The sequence below is a fragment of the Hypanus sabinus genome, chromosome 20 (genome assembly GCF_030144855.1).
Source record: "Hypanus sabinus isolate sHypSab1 chromosome 20, sHypSab1.hap1, whole genome shotgun sequence".
Lineage (NCBI taxonomy): Eukaryota > Metazoa > Chordata > Chondrichthyes > Myliobatiformes > Dasyatidae > Hypanus > Hypanus sabinus.
This window is the reverse complement of record NC_082725.1, coordinates 57,528,485-57,544,307: the sequence shown is the minus strand read 5'-3', so window position 1 is coordinate 57,544,307 and position 15,823 is coordinate 57,528,485. Positions and strand designations below refer to the sequence as shown.

General features: G+C 40.5%; 1 long non-coding RNA gene across 2 annotated transcripts in view; it reads right to left on the bottom strand.

The window, feature by feature from the left end:
* Window positions 1-423: 423 nt before the first annotated feature.
* Window positions 424-15,823, bottom strand: part of LOC132378568 (uncharacterized) — a 30,027-nt gene continuing 14,627 nt past the window's right edge. For both annotated transcript variants that reach the window (XR_009507110.1, XR_009507109.1), the window contains 3 exons: window positions 4,307-4,410; window positions 3,925-4,050; window positions 424-1,920 (listed from right to left, as the gene is read on the bottom strand). This is a non-coding gene — a long non-coding RNA (uncharacterized LOC132378568). The remainder of the gene's footprint in view (window positions 1,921-3,924; window positions 4,051-4,306; window positions 4,411-15,823) is intronic.

Genomic DNA, 15,823 nt, shown 5'->3' with positions numbered 1-15,823 from the left:
GGGTGTTAACAAACAAAACACTGTTGGCTGTCTGAGGTGTTAGCTTTGCAGTTTTAGATCTGCTGCTGTAACTGGGCTCAATCAATCTTAAAATTAATCTACAACAAACAGAAATAAGCACCTCATTTGCTCAGTGCTTAGAATGCCCTTTGGAAGCATCATCTCATTCATTTTCTACAGCTACTTCAGTCAAAGACGTAACATTCATGTCAGCAGGAGCTGTGGGAGGTTTATTCCATTTGTGACTAGCATTTAAACCATTGCATTGACTGAAGTGGTATTTTATCAGTACACTTCATCAATGTGTTCATTGTTCCATGAATAATTTGGGGAAATTGTGCCATTGTCTTGCAGATGTTTTTCAAACTGCAACTGGACAGATTGAGCCCCTTTCTGTTTATTTTCAGATTAGCAGGTCAAATATAAATCCCTGCTATATTTCCTGCTATTTTATAGAGTTACAGCAGCAACTTCATCAGAAATTGGAAGAAACAGGTAGAAAACAATAAGAAATAAGCAATAATACCAAATGCAAACTGATGTTAAAATATTTGATTGTAAAATTTTTAATTAGACACTAACAGGCATTAGAAACATAGAAACATAGAAAATAGGTGCAGGAGTCGGCCATTCGGCCCTTCGAGCCTGCACCGTCATTCAGTATGATCATGGCTGATCATCTAACTCAGAACCCTGTACCTGCTTTCTCTCCATACCCCCGATCCCTTTAGCCACAAGGGCCATATCTAACTCCCTCTTAAGTATAGCCAATGAACTGGCCTCAACTGTTTCCTGTGGCAGAGAATTCCACAGATTCACCACTCTGTGTGAAGAAGTTTTTCCTTATCTCGGTCCTAAAAGGCTTTCCCTTTATCCTTAAACTGTGACCCCTCATCGGAACAACATCGGAAACAATCTTCCTGCATCTAGCCTGTCCAATCCCTTTAGAATTTTATATGTTTCAGTAAGATCCCCCTTCAATCTTCTAAATACCAGCGAGTATAAGCCTAGTCAATCCAGTCTTTCTTCATATGAAAGTCCTGCCATCCCAGGAATCATTCTGGTGAACCTTCTTTGTACTCCCTCTATGGCAAGAATGTCTTTCCTCAGATTAGGGGACCAAAACTGCACACAATACTCCAGCTGTGGTCTCACCAAGGCCTTGTACAACTGCAGTAGAACCTCCCTGCTCCTGTACTCGAATCCTCTTGCTATGAATGCCAACATACCATTTGCCTTTTTCACTGCCTGCTGTACCTGCATGCCCACCTTCAATGACTGGTGTACAATGACACCCAGGTCTCGTTGCACCTCCCCTTTTCCTAATCGGCCACCATTCAGATAATAATCTGTTTTCCTGTTCTTGCAACCAAAGTGGATAACCTCACAGTTATCCACATTAAATTGCATCTGCCATGAGTTTGCCCACTCACCTAGCCTATCCAAGTCACCCTGCATCCTCTTAGCATCCTCCTCAGAGCTAACACTGGCACCCAGCTTTGTGTCATCCGCAAACTTGGAGATGCTGCATTTAATTTCCTCATCTAAATCATTAATATATATTGTAAACAACATTAATAGCAATTGGAAATTGGTTTATTATTGACACATTATCTGAGATACAAGGAAACACTTTTGTTTGCATGATATTCGGATAGATCTTTCCATACCTAAGTACTGTACATCAAGGTAGTTCTAAAGGAAAACTACAACAGAATACAAAATGTTATACTGTTATAGTCACAGTGAACGTGCAGAGCCAGTAGACAAATGAGCAAGGACCATGATGAGCTAGACTGAGAGATTATGAGTCCATCTTTATCATATAACATGTCCGTTGAATGCTCTGAGAACAGTGGGATGAAGCTGTCCTTGATCCAATAGTCAATGTTCTCAAATGTCTGTGTCTGTATCTTCTGCCTAATGGAAGTAGGGAAAAGAGAGAATGAATGGGGAGGAAGGGCCTTTGTTGGTTATTTAGTCAAGGCAATAGGAAGTACAGACACATTCAATGGAGAGGAGGCTGGTTTTTGTTATAGAGTGAACTACATTCAAAATTCTCTGCGGTTCCTTGTGGTCTTGGGTAGAGCAGTGTCATACCAAGCAATTATACACCCAACTGGATATTTTCTATGTAACTGAAAGTCTGTTAATCTATATATAACATCATTATAATTAAAGGGTTGAATATGCAACTCATTTTTATTCAATTCTTCAAAACCCCTTTTGGTTTGCCCTGTGAGTTTCTTACTATCTCCCATCCTATTTCTCTTTTCATCTTCATCTCATGTGGTGACTCTCCAGACTAAAGCCCTTGTCTCCTTGACACTGCTCTGCCCTGAACTTCTTCGGGGCATGGGGAAATGGAGATTGCAGAGAAATGGACTGTTACTTCACACAGCACGTGGCCCCTCTTTGGCAGCAGAGTGTCTCTGTTTCCTGCAGTTTCAGCAGACCACAGAAGGCTGCTCCATTCCTTGCTTTGCTTCAGGTTCAGCAGCCTCTAGTTGTCCCTGGTATACCATATACTCTGGTCTTGTGGCAGATAAGAAGCATCAAGGCATATGTCTGCCTACACTGCACTTTCTCTGTAACTGTAACACTTTATTTTGCATTCTGTTATTGTTTTTTTATCCCTTGCACTACCATAATACACTGATGAGATGAAACAAACTGTATGGATGGCTTGGAAAACCAAATTTTTCCACAGTATTTCGGTAAGTATGACAATAATAATTTACTTATTATCATTCGGAACTTGAACCTACCTCTCACTAGCCTAATCACAAACTCAGTATAGCAATCTATCACCACTGTGCACTGCACTGGACTTCCTTTTTTTGTTCTAGTTGTGTTCTTTCTTGTATAATTTTATATAATTTATGTGTTTCTTGTGAATGTTGCATTTCTGATGCTATGTTTGTGTGGTTGCTGATGCACCATCAATAACTCACACTGAGACGTAAGGCAAGATATCGGCTTTTATTGACTGGAAGAAGGAACCAGGAGTGAGTGTCCATCATACTAAGTCCTGGAGACTGAGGCTGAGCGTCAGGCCTCAGATCGCCTTTATACAGGGGCCTGTGGGAGGAGCCACAGGAGCAGTCAGCAAGGGGCGTGTCCAGACAGGCAGTTCACCACAGTTGCTAAGATTTACAACACACTTGTGTATAAGATTATGAGAGGCATTGATCAAATGGATAGTCAGAGACTTTTTACCAGGGCTGAAATGGCTAGCACAAGAGGGCACAGTTTTAAGGTGCTTGGAAGTAGGTACAGAGGAGATGTCAGGGGTAAGTTTTTTACATAGAGGGTGGTGAGTGCGTGGAATGAACTGCTGGTGACAGTGGTGGAGACGGATACGATAGGGCCTTTTAATAGATTCCTGGATAGGTACATGGAGCTTAGAAAAATAGAGAGCTATGGATAACCATAGGTAATTTCTAAAGTAAGTACATGTTCAACACAGTATTGTGGGCCAAAGGGACTGTATTATACTGCAGGTTTTCTATGTTTCTATAAATGTTCAAGAGTATGTGACAATAAACTTGACTTTGACTTTTTCTATGACTCTATGACTTTGCCAGCTGGTTAAATAGATTTTTTGACCTTCGCTGTGGGATTGACTATCTTGATGATCACCACTCCATCGCCATGCTCTATATGATTACAACTCCGAACCCCACCAGGTGGCCCAATGCTTTCCATACATCACCTAACCCCCACCCCCAATGTAGCTCCAGGAACTAATTCCAGATTTTCTCAATGTACTGCAGCTGTCAGAGGTTGTTGTCAGCAAGTACTGACAGCCTCACCATTATCACTGTTGCAAATTATCTTCCCATGTCAACATGTAAGAATAGGTTAAATATCTGCCTGAAGGAAAGTGAGATAATCATACAAGAATAGATAGAAACTGCTTACAATGAGGAAGGCTAACAGAGTACAGATTTGTTTTGGCCAAATGACAGCCTTCCATCTTGCATATTCCAGGATAATCTCATTGCTCTTTGCAGAATAGTTTTGGTTCAGCTTGCACCTCATATTTGTCTACAAAGTCAAAGAGAATGTTTTTTAAAAATAATATATTTAAGTCCAGCATACGTCATAAAATACCATTTGAATGGTTCATTCCTCCGTGTATTTTTAAAATGTTTTAAATTATAGCCTTTTAAAATTGTGAAACACCTTAAATCCATGAGATCTAGGCTTCTCAAAATAAAGAAGAATATTTGAGTATATTCCATAAATGATAAACTGGAATATCAATATACTTACTTCGTAGCTGAAAACTTGCTTTACTTACCTTTTTTCTGGGCTCTCTGTTTTTTTTCTGTTTATGACAGTTTCATTAAACATTCAGGTTTTTCTTTGTCCTCTTACAAATTGGCCTGCTAATCTCCTATAAATCTAAGATAAACAACAAGTGATTATTGATTTCTGTAACTGATTGATTAACACTTGACTGGCGATAAATTGTTGGACAGGAATGTTAACTCACTTTCTGTCTTCACACTCAGTACACTATTCCAACATTTTCTGTTTTTATTTGATATTTGCAGCCTCAGCTTTCTGCTTTCAATCCTAGCAAACAATGGTTGAGGAGAGATTATGGGCAACAGATGAAAAGCAGGTTCTTGGTTCTTGGTTCTTGGTTCTTGGTCCTCCAAAATATTCTGCATGGAATTTAAACTGGAGGTGGCAGAGGGTGGACTTAAGAAGGAGATTTTTGAAGAAGAAGAGCTGTCTTAATTTTAATTGGGTTTGATTGAGTGACTATGGTAGGATGAAGATTATTCCATGCTTTAATTGTGCGAGGGAAGAATGAATTGCTGTACACATCTGACTTGGTAGTTAGTATTTCAAATTGAAATGAGTGCCCTCATCTGCTCCTAATAGGTTTGGGTTTGGTGTAGGATTGGTAGTCTATGTCAAGCTGACCATTTAACATTTTGTAAAAAACAGGTCAGCTTTACATCTATCTTGGAGAGAATTCCACTTTAATGAATTCAAAAGTTAAGTAATACTCGCTCCTCTCTCATAAGTATTTGTGACAAATCAGGCCGTCTGTCTTTGGACTTGCTCAATGGAAGTAGTGTTTTTGTTTGTGTATGGGTCCCATGCAGCAGCTGCATATTCCAGATGTGGCCGAACAAGGATGAGGTACAAATTCTCCTTGACAGAAGTTGAAGAATGATGAAAATTGCGTCTCAGAAAATTTAGGACTCCAGTTGCATTCACTGTTACATGATGCATCTGACCATTCCAACGCAGATCATTCTGGATTTTGATGCCAAGATACCTGATCAGTTTGATTTCTTCAAGGGTGACACCCAAGATCTTATATGATTTTCTCTTCCTGGTGACAAACATGGTTTCACATTTGGAAAGATTGAACTGCATGCCCCATTGTTGTGACCACTCAACCATACTATCAAGATCTTTTTGAAGAGCATCTTCATCATCAGCTGACTTAATTGGACGCTATATCAAACAGTCATCAGCAAAATGTCTAGTAGTGCTTGTGACTTTTCAAGGATGTCATTAATGTAAAGTAGAAACAAATGTGGGTCTAGCACTGTGCCCTGGGGTGTACCACTTAATACTGGACGCTATTCAGAGCTTTTTCCATTCATGCACATACACTGCAGACATTTTGTCAAGAAACTGGAAATCCATCTTTTAGTATTAAAGCGAACACCATAGAAATCAAGCTTCCTAAGTAATCTTTGGTGGGGAATGACAATAATTTGCTGGGTTGGTGGTAGAACCCTTTTTAAAGAGAGGGGTGATGTTTGCCTTTCTCCAATCCAGAGGAAGATCACCTGAGTCGAGTGACTACTGGAAGATAAACTGCAGAACAGGAGCTAAGTTAATGTGACTGATTGGATACTTCAAAGAAGCTCTAGTACAATAAAATAAAAGGCCATATTCTCTACAGAATAGCCTTATTCCAGTGCACAGGAACATCATAAGAAAGTGTAAAGAATAGCGGATCCAACCCAATACACTATGGGCACATCCCACCATTACCCCCAAACCACTGCTTCAAGAAAGCATCATTTCTCATTGAAGATCCCCACCATCTAGACCATGCCATCTTCTCACACTTTTGTACTACAAAGCACTTTGTTTATTTGTTCTAATGTGTTCTTTCCTGTATAATTTTGATAATTTATGTTTTTCTTGTAAATGTCATGTATCTAATGCAATATGCCTGTGATGTTGCTGTAGTATCTTTCTCCCAGGGTTGAAATATCTAATACCAGAGAACATGCATTGAAGGTGAGAGGGGGTAGGTTCAAAGTGAATGTGAGGGGTAAGTTTTTTACTCAGAGAGAGGTGGATGCCTGAAATGCGCTGCCTGGTATGGTAGTAGAGGCAAATATATTGGAGGCTTTTAAGTCTAGAAGTCCATAAGATATAGGAGCAGAATTAGGCCATTTGGCCCACCAAGTCACCTCCACTATTTCATTTTGGCTGAATTTTCCTCAGCCCTAATCTCCTGCCTTCCCCCCCGCCATCCACAATAACCCCCCCCCCCCCCCCGCATCCCTTCATGCCCTGATCAATCAAGATCTATCAACCTCTGCCTTAAAAATACATAAAGACTTGGCCTTCACAGCTGCCAGTGGCAACAAATCCTGAAGATTCAACACTCTCTGCCTAAAGTAATTCCTCTTCATCTCCATTCTAAAAGGACACCCCTCTATTCTGAGGCTGTGTCCTCTGGACTAAGACACTCCCACCATAAGAAATATTCTCTCCACATCCACTCTATCCAGGCCTTCCACTATTCGATAGGTTTCAATTCCTCATTCTTCTGAATTCCAGTGAATACAGGCCCAGAGCCAACAAATGCTTTTTGTATGACATGCCATTCAATCCTGGTATCATTTTCATGAAACTCCTTTGAACTCTCCAGTTTCAGTACATCCTTTCTAAGAGAAACACCCCAAATCAGCTTACAGTACTCCAACTGAGGCCTCACCAGTGTTTTATAAAGGTTCAACATCACACCCTTGCTTTTATTTTCTAGTTCTCATGAAATGAATGCTAACATCGTATTTGCCTTCCTCACCACAGACTCACCCTAAAGGTTAACCTTTAGAGAATCCTGCACAAAGTCCCCTTGTACCTCGGATTTTTATATTTTCTCTCCATTTAGACCATACATTTCCCAACACTATTCCATCTGCCATTTCTTTGCCCATTCTCCTAATCTAAGTCCTTTTGTAGCCTTTCTACTTCCTCAAAACTACCTGACCCTCCACCTCCACCTTCAAGCTTAAGAGATGAACCTGCACATGAATGTGAGGAAGATGGACATTATATAGATAGGAGGGATTAGTTTTTTTTGAGGGGGGTTAATTTACTTTCTAGCTGGTTTGGCACAACATCGTAGGCTGTGGGGCCTGTTCCTGTGCTGTGTTGTTCTATGCTCTTTGCAGAATGTTTTTCATTCACATACTTGTGCATATGACAATAAAATTTACTTTTCAGTATTTTTGTATCATTCTGATCCTAAAATGCTGTAAAATTTTAAGGAATGAAAGGTCATTATTGTTCATTATAAAAGCAAATCCTGCTAAATCAGAGACAACGTTGACAACTTTTAACCTTATTTTTACTCCATCAAAACCATCCCAGACTTGAGCATTCTCATGGCCACCTCTGCAGGAGTTTGGAATGGTGGAATCTTGTGGAAAAAGAGGTAGTCAACACCAAATAAAAGGGGCATTTCGAGAAACTTAGAAGCTTTGACTCTTCCTGTCTCCTTCCCATGGTAAATTATCCAGTCCAGGCTCGCCGCTTTGCCAAGACAATAAGATTCAAAAAGGACAAATGTAAAATAGAAAATGACAGGGCCTGAGAAGCAAAAGCTATCCCTTCTGAAGATCTGGACAGGGGAGCTATGTCACAAATTCACAACCATTCCTTTCATGATTGGGAACAAAGAATGTGAAAGGGGACCACCGAGATGCCACTAAGTTACTATTTTCAAGATAGGTAATAAATCTGATGCATGAAAAAGTTTCCAGATGGCGAATATCCAAACACACACAAAGTGCTGGAGGAACTCAGCAGTTCAGGCAGCATCTATGGAAATGAATAAACAGTCAACGTTTCAAGCTGAGATCCTTCTTCAGGACTGAAATGGAAGGGAGATGCCAGAGTAATAAAGTGGGGGAGGAGAGGGTGAATAAATCTGATTGTAGGTACTATGGAAAGCTTTTCCTGTTGTCTGTCTTGGGACCATCTGAATCACGTTCTCCTGGTGGTCTAAATACTGCTTCCAGAATCACTGAGTGCATTTCCTTTTTACATTTTTACCAAGCTGAATCAGAAAGGTCCTCACAGTTCCATTATCCCCAGTTCGATCCCGATCCTTGGTGCTGTTTGTATAGAGTTTTCATCTTTCCCTGTGACTGTGTAGATTTTCTCCAGCTGCTCTTGTTAACTCCCATATCCCAATGACATACTAGTCTATAGATTAAATGGTCACTGTTAATTACCCCCAGTGTGTTGATGAATGTTCGAATATGATAGGATCTGATATTTAAGTTTGCTGATGACACCACTATTGTTGGCCAAATCAAAAGTGGTGATGAATCAGCATACAGGAGGGAGAGTGCACATCTTGCTGAGTGGTGCCATAACAATAATTTCTCACTCATTGTCAGCAAGACCAAGGATTTGTTTATTGACTTCAGGAGGAGGAAACTCATCTTCATCGGGGGATCAGAGGCAGATGGGGTCAGCAACTTTAAACTCCTCAGTGTTATCATTTCAGAGGAATTGTCCTGGACCCAGCATGACAGTGCAATTACATAGAAAGCATGTCAGCGCCTCTGCTTCCTTAGAGGTTGGTGAAGTTGCCGTGACATCTAAAACTTTAACTAACTTCTATAGATATGTAGTGGAGAGCATATTGACTGGTTACATCACAGCCTGGTATGGAAACACCAAAGACCTTGAATTAGAAATCCTACAAAAAGTAGTGGATATGGCCCAGGCTGTCACCAGTAAAGTCCTCCCCACCTTTGAGCATATCTGCACAAAGCATTGTTGCAGGAAAGTAGCATCCATCATCAGGGACCCCCAAAACCCAGGTCGTGCTCTCTTCTCATTGCTGCCATCAGGAATAAGATACAGGAGCCTCAAGACCCACACCACCAGATTCAGGAACAGTTATTCCCCATCAACTATCAAGCTCTTGAAACAATGGAGAAAACTTTACTCATTTTCACTCACCTAACACTGAACTATTCCCACGACCTATCAAATCACTTTCAAGGACTCTTCATCTTATGTTCTTGATATTTTTTGTTTATTTATTGATTATTATTATTTATTTATCTTCTTTTGTATTCACGCAATTTGTTATCTTTTACACATTGTTGCTTGACCATCATGTTGGGTGTAATCTTTCATTGATTCTATTATGTTACCTGGATTTCTGCAAGCCCACAAGAAAACAAATCTCAGAGTTGTATATGGTGACATATTTGCACTTTGATAATAAAGTTATTTTGAACTTTGAACATTTGAGAAAGCTAAGAGAATAAGATTAATGCAAGATTAGGGTAAAAGAGTATTTCATAGTAAGCACAGACTTGATGGGCTGAAGGGCCTGTTGATGTAGCCTATTACTTTACGAGTGAAATGCCTGGACACCCATGAGCCATGAAGATTTTGTTGCTCCTTTTTGCTGCATTGGCAGAGATCAAGCTTGTTGAAAAGACTGCAGTTTATCAGTAACAATTTGTGATACAGAAAGCAGGCGTATAAAAGCAAATCCAGAGCGAAAAAAAGAAGAGCAAAATATTCAGGTATCCTAAAATGGAGAGTTAAGAATGATCTTGTTCAGCCTCTTGACAGAGAAACAGAAACAAACCTCAGATACTCTTCTGGGGCATTTTCAAAAAGATGTCCAAGCATTGGAAGAAGCACAGACGGGGGATAAAATGGTGAAGTCAAGTCCTGACCAGTTTGTGAAATCTGGCATCAGATTAAATCTGTGTTTATCTGCTAAGGCTTACTTTGAAGTGTGTATGTGTGCGTGGTTTGCCTGGTTGTCCTTGTGGATATGTGTGCATGTGATGAGATACATGGGTGATGTGTATGTCAATGTATGGAGATTTGGCATGTGTAAGCATGTGTACTTAGCTGGGTAGTGTGTGTGTTTGCAATGTGCATGTGCATATATATGTATATATATATATATGCATATATGTTTAAGTGTGTGTGCATCTGTGTGAATTGCGACTGTGGTCATAGTGTGCAAATAAGAATGCCAAATTAACAGCACCTTGTACTCCTCATTTGATTTCTACTTCCATAAACATCAATCTTCTGTTTTACACTTTTGCACGCAGAGCTGCCCTCAGGTGCTATAACTTGGTGAAGCACTCTTTGATATACTTCTGCATTAAGATTTAAGAACAAGATTTTATCAATATCATTGTCATGCATAAAACCTATAATTCCTTTGCCAAAAGGCACAAACTTCATTAACTAGCTTCAGACATTGCTTTAATCTGTAGCCTGTGGCAGATAAGGATTTAGTGTTATTTGGGAATTTTGAAGACTGTAATATATTAATATGTTTTATAGCTTGGAGGCCAATTTTGACACACTGTTGTTTACATCTGTGGTGTTAATTTAGAAAAAATATGCAGCTCAGAATAAATTGCTTCATGTAATTGAGGGTTTTGATTATCCAGAATTATGTTGAGCTGCACAGGATCTGACAGATATTTCAGTTAGGAAAAAATATGAATATATCCTTGTTTGGACTTTCCAAAGTCTTTCCCATTCAGTGAAATCCTTTGGAAGTGCTCAGACTGTTGCAATATAAGAAGTGCAGAAGCCAGTATGAGTGCCGGAATCTCTTATCTCCAAAATATGACAATAACTAGGGCATGTGTTCTTCAGTAGACCCAAACTCATAGTCAACAGCATAGAATATAGAAAATAGAATAATACAGCGTAGGAACAGGCCTTTCACTTCATGATGTTGTGCCAAGCTTATTAAGCTAATGACACCTGCTTGCACATGCTCCAGATCCCTCCATCCTCTGCACATTTAACTTGCCTATCTAAGAGCCTCATGAATATATCTACCTCCTTCTACCATCCCTGGCAGTGCATTCCAGACCCCAACACCCTCTGTGTAGAAAAACTTGCTCCACACGTCTCCTTTCCCCATCCATTTAAAACACCATGAGACATAGGAGCAGAATTAGCCCATTGAGTCTGTTCCACCATTCCATCATGGCTGATACCAAAACTCACACAATCCCATACACATGCCTTCTTGAGTACGTAGGCATATTCTCCAGTAATAAGTCTTTTAACCCTGGAGAAAAGATACTGCCTATTGACTCTATCAATGGCATTCATAATTTTATAAACCTCTGCAGGTTTCCCCTTATCCTTAGCCTCTACATAGAGAACAATCCTAGTTTGGCCAACCTCACCTTATGTCACATGCCCTCTAATCCAGGCAGAATCCTGGTAGGCACCTTCTAAACCCTCTCCAAAGGCTCCACATCCTTTTCATGTAGCGCAACCAACATTAAAAACAATATTTCTGATGAGTTATAACCAAAGCTTTATAGAGTTGACTCTTGAACTTAATGCCTCAGTTATTGAAGGTAAATATGCTATCTGTTTTCTTCACCACCCTGAAAACTATTATGTTTTGTAACTCCAGAAACTAATCAAAAGAAAAGCCCAGGAGCCAGGATACTTCTCTACTTATTTTTTCTCCCTTTACTTTTAGTGAGGCACTCGCTTATGACATGGTGGCATAGTGCCAATCACATAATTTTTATATCTGAATTATATAAACAAGTAATGTTTAATCAAACAACATATTTAAAATATTTCACAAAAATTGCTGAAATATTAAATACACAACACTCCTCCTTCACTCACATATGTAATGAATTGCTCTCTGTCATGTGTGTGTGTGTGTGTGTGTGTGTGTCTATATATATATATATATATATATATACACACACATACACATACATGCACAGTATATTATATAATACAACTACTATAGAAACATGAACAGCATAGTAAAATTTAAATTGACCCATTCAGGCCTAAAGATTTAATCACTGTGGAGGATTTCTTACTCTTGTGGAATAACGTCTTTCCTGACAATCTCAGGTTCTGGGGCATCCTCTTTGACAGTTGTAGGAATTGACTCTGGGACTGCAGGAAGAGGTTCTGACAGCTCTGGACACCTTTCTTCACTAATAGTTGACTCTGCTCTCCTGAACTGATCGATGTGTCGTCTCCAGGTGAGATCAGGCACAATCTCCACTGTGTAGGAGAGTGGTCCAGTTCTGTCCTTAACCTTTCCAAGTACCCATATTTGATCATCTCTGTAGTCTCTCACCAGGATTGCTTGTCCAGGAGTGAAATTTGAACCTTCTTGTTTGAGGAGCCCTCAATTTGTCTCAGCTGTTTGTCCAGCAAACTCCTTCTGAGATTGGGTTTGGTGAGCTTCTGATTACGTGTCAGTGTAGTGTGCTATGCTGACTTTGCTTGTAATGCATTCTATGGACTCAGGACAAATCTTTCCACCAAGCCAGTAGTAGCTGGCTGGTAAGATCCAGATGTAATATGTCTTATTCCATTTATTTTTGTTAATGTCTGAAACTGTTCTGCAACAAACTGTGGTCCATTGTCAATAAACAAGTGTTCTGGAATGCCATTCCTTGAGAAGATGCTTCAACACATCAACAGTGTGCAAGATTATAGTGAAGCCAATTGGAAACACTTCTAGACACTTTGAGCCACATCCACTACTACCAAGAAATCTGTGCCCATGACTGGTCTGGCAAAATCCACATGAATCCTCTGCCAGGGCAATGCAGGCCATTTCAGTGATCGAGAGGCTCAGCTCTGGGCAACCTCTGGACATGTTGGCATCCCGAACAGTGCATGGCAAGCTGCTCGATCTGCTGATCTATCCCAGGCCACTAGACAAAGGTTTGTGCCAACACTTTCATTTTGACCATGCCTAGATGACCGGCATGTACCTCCTCCAACACTTAAACATATATTTAAGCTTGGATGGTATATCAACTCTCAATCTCTTCATAAGGCAAACCACCATCAAGGACCAGTTCATTCAGCACTGTTAAAATGGAGTTTCTGATGTTCATTCCAGCCACTTTGACTGGCCATATAGACTTGTGACAGTGTGGGGTCTTTTCTGGTTTCCTTTTGGATCACATCTGCCAAAATAGGAAGACCGTTGATTTGCACTAGGGAGGATAAGTCAGGAGGAGTATCCTCTATTGTAAATTTTTCATATTTCTTTTTCCATAGATAAATGGGACATGGCATCAGCGTTTCCATTATTAGTTGTTCTCTTGAATTTGAACTTATCATTGTGTCCTCCAAGAAACAGAGTCCATCTCTGCATTTATGCTGCTACTGTTTGTGGAACACCCTTCTGTGGACTGAAAATGGACACTAGTGGTTGATGATCAATAACGAGGGCATACTCTCTCCCATACAAATATTAGTTGAAATGTTTTACACCACAAACCAGACTCAAGGCCTCTCTATCAATCTGTCCATAATTTTTCTTACAATGGTAAGGGAACGTGATGCAAAGGCTATGGGGCATTCACTTCCATCACTCATAATCTGTGATATGACTGCACCTATACCATAAGGCAAGCTTCACGGGACAAAGTGGATCATACTATGTGAGAACGGTGTCTGACATCACCATTTCCTTTGTCTTTTGGAGAGGCATCCTACACTTTTTTGTCCATTGTCATTTCTTCCCGATCAGTAGTAATGAGTTCAAGAGTAGAGCACAGTAGCCGGGTTTGGCAGGAACCAGTTATAATAATTGACAAATCCTAAAAAGGACCTCAACTGTGCCATGTCCTTTGGCTTTGGGGCATCCAACAATGCTTGTATTTGATATGTTTGTGTTTTCCAATGCATGTTTGAACACTTGTTTTCAGTTGACTCCAGAGGATGCCAATGTTGCATGAATTTCCAATTAGGTTGTAGTTGTCTCAGCCTATCACAGAACCACAATGCTGGCCTTTCTGGTTTTACCATGTACAACACATACAAAATGCTGGTGGAACACAGCAGGCCAGGCAACATCTATAGGGAGAAGCGCTGTCAACATTTCGGGCCGAGACGTTGACAGCGCTTCTCCCTATAGATGCTGCCTGGCCTGCTGTGTTCCACCAGCATTTTGTGTGTGTTGTTGTTTGAATTTCCAGCATCTGCAGATTTCTTCGTGTTAACCATGTACAAGCCCAGTCCAGGAAATCTTGAATAAATCTAAACTGGGTCTCACCGATGTAGAAGAGGCAGCACCAGAAACACAGGATGATCCCAAAAGGTTCAAAAGTGATGTGTTGCCTCACCTGGAAGGATTGTCTGGGGACTATTAAGGAGGTTAAGGAGGAGGTGAATGGGCAGATTTATCATTTGTGCTGCATGTAGGAATAAGTGCAAGGAGGAAGATCAGTTGGGAGGCACAAATGAACAAAGGCGTCACAGAGAGGGTGATCACTGTGGAAAGTGTAGAATGAGGGGAGGTAAAAGATATGATCGGTGGTAGGATCCCGTGGAAGATGGCAGAAGCTCTGAAGAATGATGTGCTGGATGTGGAGACTCGTGGATTGGTAGGTAAGGACAAGAGGAATCCTATCCCTGATATGGCAATAGGTTGATGAGGAGAGTGCAGATGTCTGGGAAATGGAGGAGATGTAGTTGATGGCAGAATAAATAGTAGAAGAAGGGAACCCAATTCTTTGAAGAAAAAAGACACCTCTGATACAGCACACACAGAATGCTGGAAGTACTCAGCAGGCCAGGCAGCGTCTAAGAAAAAGATACAATTGACATTTCGGGCTGAAACTCTTCAGTAGAACTGGAAAAAAAAGCCGAGGAGTAGATTTAAAAGGTCAGGAGAGGAGAGAGAAACACAAGGTGATAGGTGAAACCTAAAGAGTTGGGAAGTAAATTGGTAAAAGAGGCAGAAACCATGGAAGAAAGAAAAGGGGGGGGAGCACTAAAGGGAAGCAGACAAGGAAATAAGGTGAGAGAGGGAAAAGGGATGGGGAATGGTGAGGGATGGGGAGGGATGAGGGGGGGGCATTACCGGAAGTTTGAGAATTTGAATTTCATGCCATCAGATAGGAGGCTACCTAAACGGAATATAAGGCGTTGTTCCTCCAACCCAAGTGTGGTCTCATCACAACAGTGAATGGAAATGGGAAGTAGAATTAAAATGGGTGGCCACTGGGAGACCCCACTTTTTCAGGTGGACGGAGCAAAGGTGCTCAGCAAAAGCATTCTCCAAATTTATGTCGAGTCTCACCAATATACAAGAGGCCACACCAGGAGCACCAGACACAGTATGACCCCAAAAGGTGAAGTGTTGCCTCACCTAGAAGGACTGTTTAGGACCCTGAATGGTGGTGAGGGAGTAGTACTAGGGTCATCTCCGATGACCTAATCATGCTTTATTTACCTACAGTACATTTGAAACACAGATCTGTAATGTACAAAAAATACAATTAACAATTGGGTTAAACAGGAATTTACCTTGAAGTTAATCTCAAAGATTCAAGGAAATAAGTACATTTATTTATCAAAGTATGAATGCAGTATACAACACCGAAATTTGTCTTCCCCACAGACAGCCACGAATCACAGAAAGAAAACCATGGAATCTATTCAAAGTAAAACTTCAACCACATTCCCCTCCAATGTGAATAAAATACAGATTACGCAAAAAAATGGCAAAGCAAAACATGAG